The sequence below is a fragment of the Pelobates fuscus genome, chromosome 10, assembly GCF_036172605.1.
Source record: "Pelobates fuscus isolate aPelFus1 chromosome 10, aPelFus1.pri, whole genome shotgun sequence".
NCBI classification, from domain to species: domain Eukaryota; kingdom Metazoa; phylum Chordata; class Amphibia; order Anura; family Pelobatidae; genus Pelobates; species Pelobates fuscus.
Window position 1 is genome coordinate 20801804 of NC_086326.1, and position 10705 is coordinate 20812508.

A 10705-nucleotide genomic window follows, 5' to 3' on the forward strand; every position below is an offset into this window, starting at 1 on the left:
AGCGTACAGAGGGAAAAATTTCTGAGACCGTCGTTTCCCCAGCAATCCAGATATTCTATTGCCTATTCATAAGAGTCCCTAGATCTCGTAACATGTTAAAAAAAAAAAAAAAAAAAAAGAAATCCCACTGTTTTCTCTCCCCGATCATAGAAGAAGGGGTGTTGGTAGTAGCGGATCCAATTTTCAAATTAGATGGAGTTCATTTCAGGAAGTCTGTCTTCCGTCTAAGGTTTTCTGGTTGGGGATCGCTACAGATGCTCTTATTTAATCCCCTTCATGTTTCGTGGTAATGATTACGGGAAAATCCGCAGATTCCAGGGGTTTTAAGGTGTATTGCCGCCCTTCATCTCTTCATTCCGTAGATACGGCAGAAGGCTGTAAATATTCATGCGCACTCTTGTACAGGGTTGGTACATCAACCGGCAGGGAGGAACCGGTGTGGGCGCCCTCTCTCTCTCCTGCATGCGGTTATCTTGCTGAGGTGCAAATTCATCTAGTAGATATTTCGGTAGTTCCTTTCAGAGGGATTGACATAGCCATCGAGCTCAGAGAGGGTATTTGGAATTAGGAAGTTTGGTCCTTATGTCCGTGTAATTTGACTCTCTGGAGTGGAAAATTGTTGTTCCAGCCAGGGCTCTGTTGACAAACTTTTCAATGACCTAGTCACTTCCTGTTTCAGTACAGGTCCCTCGGTGATGGATTACTCTCTTTGTAATGTGTCTTACTTCCGCTTACGTTTTTTTCTAGTTGTCTTAGAAAATTAGATCTATCGGAGCCTTATCCTGGTTCTTATTCCATGCTGAGCATAAAGATTCTGATTCCCAAACGTTCAAAGCTCTATCGCTCTCATGATATATAGGGATCTACCCTAGTGGTCCTGTAGAGTTTCAGGTTGATAGCCTGACTACGGCTAGGGTTCTTCTTCATCATCTAGGTCTGCGAGAAGATTTGTTTGGCTATGTTGCTTGGCAACTATATATCCTGTTTAAAGGTCTACTTTCTGATAAGGGTTAGACATTTTTGGGGGGGATTTTGGGAACACCCCTGCTGGTGTGTTTCATTCGTCTAAAAACCCTTGCTTTAATGTCTTCTGGTTTTTTGTTCGGCAGGCTTCGGCGTTTTCTGCTTTGAGGTCCAGGCCTTCAAGCCTGAGAATCCTGCTGTTCTTCCAGAGTTTACATCCAGATTTTAAGCTTGAGGTTTTTTGTAATCTGCCAGGTCCAGACATCCTCCTAGAGTTCTGTTTTCCCTTCCTGGTATTTTTGTCCTTGAATTTTGATATTTTTTTTTTTTTAGGTAACACCCGTTCGATCCTGTTAAAGGGTTTCCCTTACAGGTTTTGTTTCTCCAGGACGCCTTCTTGGGGGCCATCTTATCGGCTAAAAGGTTCAGAGAGCTTCAGTCGTTTTCATCCCCAGATGATTTTTCAGTATTGCTCATGGACACGGTGGTTCTTCACGCTAAACATTTTTTTTTCCCTACGGGTTGGTACTAAGTGTCAGTGTTTTCTGTTTTTCCTTTTGGTAGTTTTGCCACCTCTGCTCGGGGGCTTGAATAGTTTTTTTTGTAGCCGGAAGGAGCTTTGTAATGTCTCTCTTCCTAGGACTGAAGAGCTCAGTTATTCTGGTCCTCTGTTTGTTATCCTCCCATAAGAGGTGTAAGGATACAGTGATTCCTGCAACTCTTTTGTTTCATTTGACCCAGGCGAGTATGTTGGTTGGCCATTTTCTCCCGGTGGTCTTCAAGTTCCGGCTTCTCTCAGGACGCTTGGAGTATTGGCTGCCTCTGGGTCGGTAAGAACACTTGTTTTTTCTAGTGGCCGTCTGTTAGGCACCATCTTGGGCTTCCATTCCACATTTTCATAAAGCTCTACAGGTTAGAGATGTTCTCATCCTCTGAAACTGCTTTTTAGGCGTATAAGTTGCGACCTACGGTGACATTGGACCCGCCCTAGTTAAGGATCTTGCTATATCCCACAGGTACTGCCACCATATGACAGAAAAAAACAGAAATTTTTACTTACCGTAAATTCTTTTTTTCTTAATATGGTGGCAGTACAGCTTCCCTCCCTCTGTATTACATTTTCTTGATTCAGTATGAGTTCTATTTGGGATTTTTCTTGCTACTTACTGAGGTTGGTTTTGCCGGATAGCCCTTCTTATAGGGCAAGGGGGAGGGGTTTTGTTGATTTAATTAAGCTTGTTAGATGCTTGTCCACAGGAAGGAGCAAAACCCCACAGGTACTGCCACCATATTAAGAAAAAAAGAATTTACGGTAAGTAAAAATTTCAGTTTTTTATACTTAATAATGCAGTCATATAATTAGCTTTATACAAACGAACACACAGAGACAAGTTAAAACTATCAACTATGTGAAAGTTATGAGGCTACCTGCTATGTATTTGTCTGCTGAAGGCATTGGAGGAAATAAATAAACAAACTCATAGACATGTGCAATTTGGTTCGGTCTGAATGGAAATTCGGCCTAATTTCGGACATTTGGATGCTTAACCCTAACCCAACCCTAACCCTACACTTACCCTAAGTCCCAAATTGCCAAAGTCCCGGATTTCGGAAGTGAAGAACAGAACCGAAGTGCTGAATTGCAGAAGTCCAGAATTGCAGAAGTGCCGAATTTAGGAATGCCGAACCAAATTTGTTTTGCCCATGCACATCCCTACTAACTCATTTGATTGGCTGACTTGTATATTCAGCTCAGCCAACTAGAATGTAGCGAAGTTTGAAATTCCATTGACTGAAAAGATATTGCACAGAAAGTAATCAGCTGAATACACATTAAGGTAAAAACATATTCTGTTCATATTTCAGCTCCTGTAATTGCTCGTTCATATAAAGCAGGCTTAAGTTGACGCATTGCTGTATTTTTAATTTAGCCAATGCTTTCGACCTAACTATTGTAACCAAGACTACCCAGCTAATTAGTTGTTTCTGTACTTGTTTGATTATCACGTTTCTCCCTAGCAACATGCCTGAAATCATTTCTGTTCTGTCAGAGTGAATATTTGCCTCTATCCTTCTTTAGATTTCCACAGAGGTTCTACATTACATTATGTGAAAAAGTGTGGCAGCATCCTTCAAGGCAATATAAGTTTACTGCCAATCCTTATTTGTCATGTCAAAGCTCTGTTCCTATCAGATATAATCATAACAGTTAACTATAACACAGTCGAGATAGAAATCTATAAAACTGTGACACTAATAAAAGGTAATGAACACTTCACGTGTGAGAAATATTGGGAATATGTGATGCAATTCAGTAACAGAAGATGGTATTATGCCATTATTAACACAATAATTCACACAATTTCTGCAGATCTCCGCTTCGCCATGTTAAATGTTACGTTATGGAATTCAATCTAAACACAAGAATTTAGTTATGCTTTTGGAATAACGTGATTTTCTAAAAAAAAAAAATAAATAAATAAATATATGCTTTAAAATGTTGCAAAATGTAGTATATCGTTTGACATTTTTTTTTAAAGGTTCCGGACAAGGTGATAGTAACATAGAAATCTTTTTTTTTTATAATAATCATAATTCCAATGTAATAATTTAGCTATTACCACTGATTTTACTGAACTTGCATAAATACCATATTTGAACTATTTTGCTAAACGAAATAAATTCAAAACTAGTCTTTTCAAAAAAAAAAAAAAGGAAATAAAGTCCAGGAAGACATTGAAATATATTTGTAATTAGGTGAGTGACCCAAAATCTTTGGCATGCACATTTAATCATATCCATATAGTGTCCCAGTAGAAGCATTCTGTAACAGAGTAAAATATATACTGTCTAAAAAAACTATAATAACAGACACAAAAGTTAATGTAAAATATTTTTATTGTGCATTTGTGGCATTTGGAAAGGATTTATGTAAGGAAACTGCAATAAATATGGTGTATTGCTTTCAGTACATTTTATTTCAACCACTAAATAATTAGATCCACAAACTATTTAGCAAACGCTTGTAGATGTGTAGATGGTATTTTGTTGTTCAGTTCTTCTCATTAAGGAACTTTAAATCTGTTAAAAACATATACAGACAAATGAAAGTCTCACTTACAGAAAGAGCAAAAATAAATAATGTCATGCTCCGTAATAGGTTGCAGATCACAAGCAACCACGGTTTTTAAGACATCCAGTTCTGTACTCTTCCAATCCTAAAAAATGATATATTTTATATGCTTAAACCTTCACAAGGTATGATCAACCTTTAGATATTTTCTGGTGTTAACCTTTTCAATCCCGTGGCTGGAATTGGTAAAGTAGGTAAATGAGATTGTGAAGCATAGCTCTTTGCAGTGTTTAAAGAAACACAAAACTGTATGTATATAAATAAAAGCATACTGAACTGACACTATAAACCTCTAAATAACTACAGATTAATGTAGGGCTATTGCTGTACAGATGTCATCGTTCTTCTCAGACAATCTAAAATGTTGCTGTTTGTGACAAATCACAATGATTGCATTTGTCCAAAAACTACCTTTAGTGGCTGTGAGACACATAGCAGCTTGCGGTTATTTCTCTTTCAGAGCTTTTATTGTCCAAGAACCTCATGTTCACCAATGTCATGCCCAACATGATGCAGAATGGTATGCTTGATTGGACTAGAGATCATTGTGTATGATGATCTCACATGCGGATCAGGCTAAAGATAATAGGCTGTTACGGTGCTGTATTACAGGTATGTTTAACTGCTTTATTTTTTAATTTGTATAATGGTCCTATAGTTTATAAAGAAACATTCTAATTTAAAAAAAAAAACACATATAATTCTTTTAAACTTTCGTGTTCCTTTGAGGTCCCCATAACTTCATATTATTAGTGGGTACCTGTAATAGGTCTCTTTGAAATTGAAACATTCCTGGCTACTACTAACAGGTAATTGGTAAGACCTAATATCAGACCTGATTTTAGCCCTGTTTTGAGATCAATGGAGAGAGGGGATTAATAGCTGTGCATTAGTCACGCAGTGTCATTGCTATTTTTCTACCATTCACTAATGTCATGGGACAAAGGTGTGATAACAGTCAACAATGGGGATCTCTGCATCCTTGGCTCAAATAATGTGCCCTCACGAGTAACCTTGAAATGTTTCAACCTTGATGGACCCTTTGATTGGACAGGGTTGTAATATTGCCAGATCATTTGTCATGGCTATAATAAGGGCAAAAGGAAACTTATTCAGAGTTTGTACGTCTTTTAAATATGGCGTCCCGCAAACAATCTTCTAACGTTTAACAAATCTAAACATTGATAACTATCATACTCCCTTTAGATAATTAATAAGGTTATATCTGCTCCAAACTATACTCAAAGTATATTCTTTCCAGAATATACTGTGGATGTAATGGAGCTTCAGTTTGTATAAACAGTACCTTTATACGTCATTCCAAATTGAAATGTCCTAATATTCATGTATTCCAGTTACACACAATATAGTCAAATGAAAACAAAAAGCAAAATTCAGTCTAAAATAGCCCGCCAGCTGAGGAAACCTAATGCGCATGCGCGACAATGCCGTGCACGCGCATTAGGTGTCCCCATAGGAAAGCATTAAAAAAGATTTTCAATGCTTTCCTATGGGGAATTGAGCGACGCTGGAGGTCCAGCGACGCTCCAGCAAAGAAAATCTTTGCTATGAATCAGGAAGTGCCCTCGAGTAGCTGTCTCGTAGACAGCCACTAGAGGTGGAGTTAACCCTGCAATGTAATTATTGCAGTTTATAAAAAAAAACTGCAATAATTACAGTTGCAGGGTTAAGAGTAGTGGAAGTTGGCACCCAGACCACTCCAATGGGCAGAAGTGGTCTGGGGGCCTGGAGTGTCCCTTTAACAAAATGTTCCTATGAGAGTCTTAGATGGAGGCAGCAACAGGATGGAACTCGGGTTTGCAGATGACTGGAACATTGGTATAAAATAATAGCTTTCAACTGGATTAAATATGGCATAAGAAACCACAATGTTATCACCTACTGTAACAAACCACTGGCGTCGTATTCAGTCCTGGAACTCAGGTGCAGTAGCAGCTCGACCTTACAAGCACCATCCACAGAGATCCTGAGGTTGTGAACAGGATTCTGTTGGTTCAGTGATGGCACGGGGGCTTTAATAAAATAAGAGAAAAATCCAAGGCAAGGTATCCAAAGAAGGTGTCACGAACGCACCCTACTTCAAGAGAGTGCGTGATGTAGTTGTGGTGGTGAAAGGGTTAAAGTTCACTATTTGTCTGCACTAGATATGGCAATAATGATAAAATCCCACTTAACACCACCCACACTTAAGCATAATAATATAACTATTATTGTTTTAATGCTGCCACCACCAAGACAATTTATAAACAGGGTGCCTTGGTCCCCCAGGTAAATCAATAATAAAAACCCACCAAATACAACTTGGCCAAATATTTAAGGAATTGCAACAATACTAATTAGTCTCATCCTGGAAGCATCATTGTCCTGGCTCCGCCTCTCAGCCACACCTCATGCAGCGGCTGCCATCTTGGAATGCTGGAGCAATCACTCTGAGTTTCCTGGATGTGAATCGAGGTTCAGAGTATGCAGACTGGGGTGCAGCAGCCACAGGCACTATAACTGCTGCAGACTGACCTCCAGGCCATTGTGGATGCTCTGGAACAGGGGAGTACCACCGGCAAATGTGACAACTAAACTAAATATTTTGGTAAAATTTCTATGGGACCATGTATAAGGTTCTGCTAACTATATTCCCAAACTCTTGCTACATTATGTACCCTGGCAGGGTACGTATTCCAGAATGAAAATCAACCCTTTTAAATACCATACTGGAGAGTTGCACAATATTCTTCTCTTGGTGCTAAAAAGGGTAAAAAAATAAAATTAAAAAAAACCTGTAATAAATGGGAAGGGGTCCGAGCGACCCTAGTATGTAACCAAGACTACCTCAACACACCAAATATATGTTAAGAGGGGGGATTTACAAATACAATTTAAAACGTCTTCATCCATCCCATATATGGTCAATGGAAGGTGGATAAAAGGATATACTGGGTTGGAGTCCAGTGAATAGCAACCGTAATACTGTCAAAGCATCGGAAGAGACGTAGTCCACAACAGCTGGAGTGCCACCCTTGCATTAGATAATGCCTTTGCCTGGTTTTGTGAATAAATGGGACGTGTTTTTGTTTGTTTGATATTTTGCACATATATAAGTCACAAGACTGTTAAGTAACACCTTTTAGATACCATTTTACTAGAGGCAATTGGTGGAGGCAATGCATAGATAACGAATATGCACAAAACTCATTGTGTTCTTGGTGTTCGGTGTAAACAGATGAAGAATTTCTGCATATATTTTGAGCGTTTATTGATTAATGACCTATGCAGATTAAAATATATACCTATGTTTAATATGTTGCAGTTACTTTGTGGAACCTGAATATACTTAATTCTTGTAAAACTGCCTTTAAAAAAATGAAAAAAGGATCTAATGTGTTTTAGATGAAAGGATTTTAAAACCATCTCACAAATGCAGCTATTAGTTGTATATTTTTTTAATGCCAGATTTCATTTGTACAACTGGATATATAAAATGCAATTTGACATATGAACTATTTACTGAAAAGATACATATTGAGTATTTTTGTAAATTACCTCTCTTTTCCAATTATCCTACTTTGAATGCGTATATTGAGATTTACCAGATCTTGTTTACAAACAGAACCATCTTATTTACTCTACTGATCTATATTGCCAGACGCTATGCACATATAGCTTGCACAGGAGCCATTTTAAACAAGGTGAAGGTGCGTTGGTCAATGAGCTATTCTACCAGTGCTTACAAGTGAATTGAAATTATTTTTTTACATTAATGAGGACATTACAAGAAAAGATAAGTATGAAATACTAACAAACTTTCAAAAATATGAAAAAAAAATGTACTAAAATCCTTGCACTGAATCAGATACTGGGAAAGAAAGATTCATTTGCATGACATGCCCTGTCTATGCCTTTTCATAAGGTAAATATGTCCCAGTGTAATTTTTTTATTCAAAATGTATAAAAACAGGCCGCGTATAGAAAATGCATAATTTAACCCCTTCAGGACGGAGTCAATAGTACACGTTCTGATCAAAACAAAACGTAAACAAAAACTGGAATTTGCGCTATATGTCTGTTCAACCGTAATTCACCTCTTTCATATTAAATGCACCCACACTTATTATATATCATTTTGTTCAGGAGAAACAGGGCTTTCATTTCATATAAAATATTTATATATGAAACATAATTTATTATGAATAAAATTTAAACTGTGAGAAATTTTAATTTTTTTTTAAATTTGTAGTTTCGCTTCACATTTTAGCTGTAAATGTCATAATACTGTTAGGTTTTACTGCAAAAAAATGCACATATTTGTAATCAGCGATGTCTCACGAGTAGAACAGTACCCCCCCATTAACAGGTTTTATGGTGTTTTGGAAAGTTACAGGGTCAAATTAAGAACGTTCCATTTTCAAATTGAAATTTGCCAGATTAGTAATGTTACCTTTGAGACGGTGTGGTAGCCCAGGAATGAGAATTACCCCCATAATGGCATACCATTTGAAAAAGTAGACAACCCAAGGTATTGAACGTGGGGTATGTTTAGTCTTTTTTAGTAGTCACTTAGTCACAAACACTGGCCAAAGTTAGCGTTCATATTTGTTTTTGTGTGAAAAAAGCAAAAAACTAATATTTGGCCAGTGTTTGTGACTAAGTGGCTACTAAAAATTACTGGACATACCCCATTTGCAATACCTTGGGTTGTCTACTTTTGCAAATGGTATGCCATCATGGGGGTAATTCTTATTCCTGGGCTACCATACTGTCTCAAAGGCAACATAACTAATCTGGCAAATTTCAATGTAAAAAAAATGAAATGCAAGCCTTATATGTGACTCTCTAACTTTCCAAAACACCATAAAACCTGTACATGGGGGGTACTGTTATTCTTGGGAGATTTCACTAGACACAAATATTAGTGTTTTAAAACAGTAAAACATATTACAACAATAATATAGTCCATACAAGTGCCGTTTGTTTGTAAAAAATGCAAAAAACGTCACTTTTACTTAAAATATCATCGTTGTAATACAATTTACCAGTTTTAAATACTAATATTTGAGTTCAGCGAAGTCTCCCGAGTAAAACAGTACCCCCTATGTACAGGTTTTAGGGTGTCTTGGAGAGTTACAGGGTCAAATAAAGTGCTTGTGAATTAAATTCTCTGCACTTTCTCCCTGTGTTGTCAGGCATGTCAATCAAATTTTAATTAATCAAATGACATAATTATGTTAAAAAATTACTTAAATATACACGTAGAATTTTAATCTATATGCATTTATAGGTATTTAAATTCTACGTGTATACTAATGTAATCTTTTATGTAATTATATGTATTTATCTCTATATATATATTTGCGGTTATTTGTATTTTATATATAGATTGTCATTCTAAGTATATTTTGTTACCGATATATATATATTAATAACAAAATACAGTTAGAATGAAATTACATATGAATATATAATTTATTTTACATTTTGTTTCAATATTTTATTTATTTAATTATTTTATTTATTTATTATTGTAATCATACGTATATATATATAATATATATATATATATATATGTAGATCTATTATATATATTATATATACATATTATATATATGTAACGTCATTCTAAGTGTATTTTAATATTAATATATATACTTATATTAGTATTAAAATACATTACGTATGACGTTACATATATATAATATGTATATATATAATAGATATACATATATTATATATATATAAAAAGGCATTACATTTATTTTATAACCTTTTAATAATTTTTTTTTTACACTACCTACCAGCAGGGGGACTGTCTGATATTTTAGACAGTCCCCCTGCTGGCAGATCCATAGCCAGCTATAGGGGGCCATGTGATCGCTCTTTGAGAGCGATCACATGGCCCCCGGGGGCCTCATTTGCCGGAGGCCAGGCAGCCCCCCAGAAGAGGATCTCCAGGGCTGCAAGCCGTTACGGCGTTCTATGCCGCCGCAACGGCTTTAAAGCCCTTTAAAGCCGCGACGGCATAGAACGCCGTAACGGCGTTAAGGGGTTAAGTGTAACAAATTTCCTTTTAAAAAAAAAATAAAAAATTGAACGACTTTTAACTGTAAAGTTACCGTGTAAATGATAAAATATTAGTTAAGTTTTGGAGGAGCAGAATCCTATCGAACACATAGTGGATGCTATTACAATAAATGGAGATGCCGTGATGATTTGATTTGTATGAGTGTGTCATCCAGACAGCGGGTCGTATCCTCCACTGAAGTTCAATTTGCATTTTAAATGAGAAATCGTATGACAAGCCAAAAGCCACAGGTGTCCCCATGAGAGAAAAGATAGTGCCAGTTTTTATTTTATTATTTTCTAAATTTCATACCGCAGGTCAATGTATTATTCTCATTATAATTGGGAAAGAGAAGTCATTAAGGAAGAGCGAGCCAGCTGCATGGGCCGACAGCAGCAGCGTTCTGATTTATCTGCATTAGCTCGCTAAGGTCTGCAAGAGCTCCCAAAGAAAGGAATTAGTTGGTGCTCTATAAAAGGATACCCGGAGCTGAGCTAACAATGATATTGGGATAGGCCGTAAGCGTATATAATTTA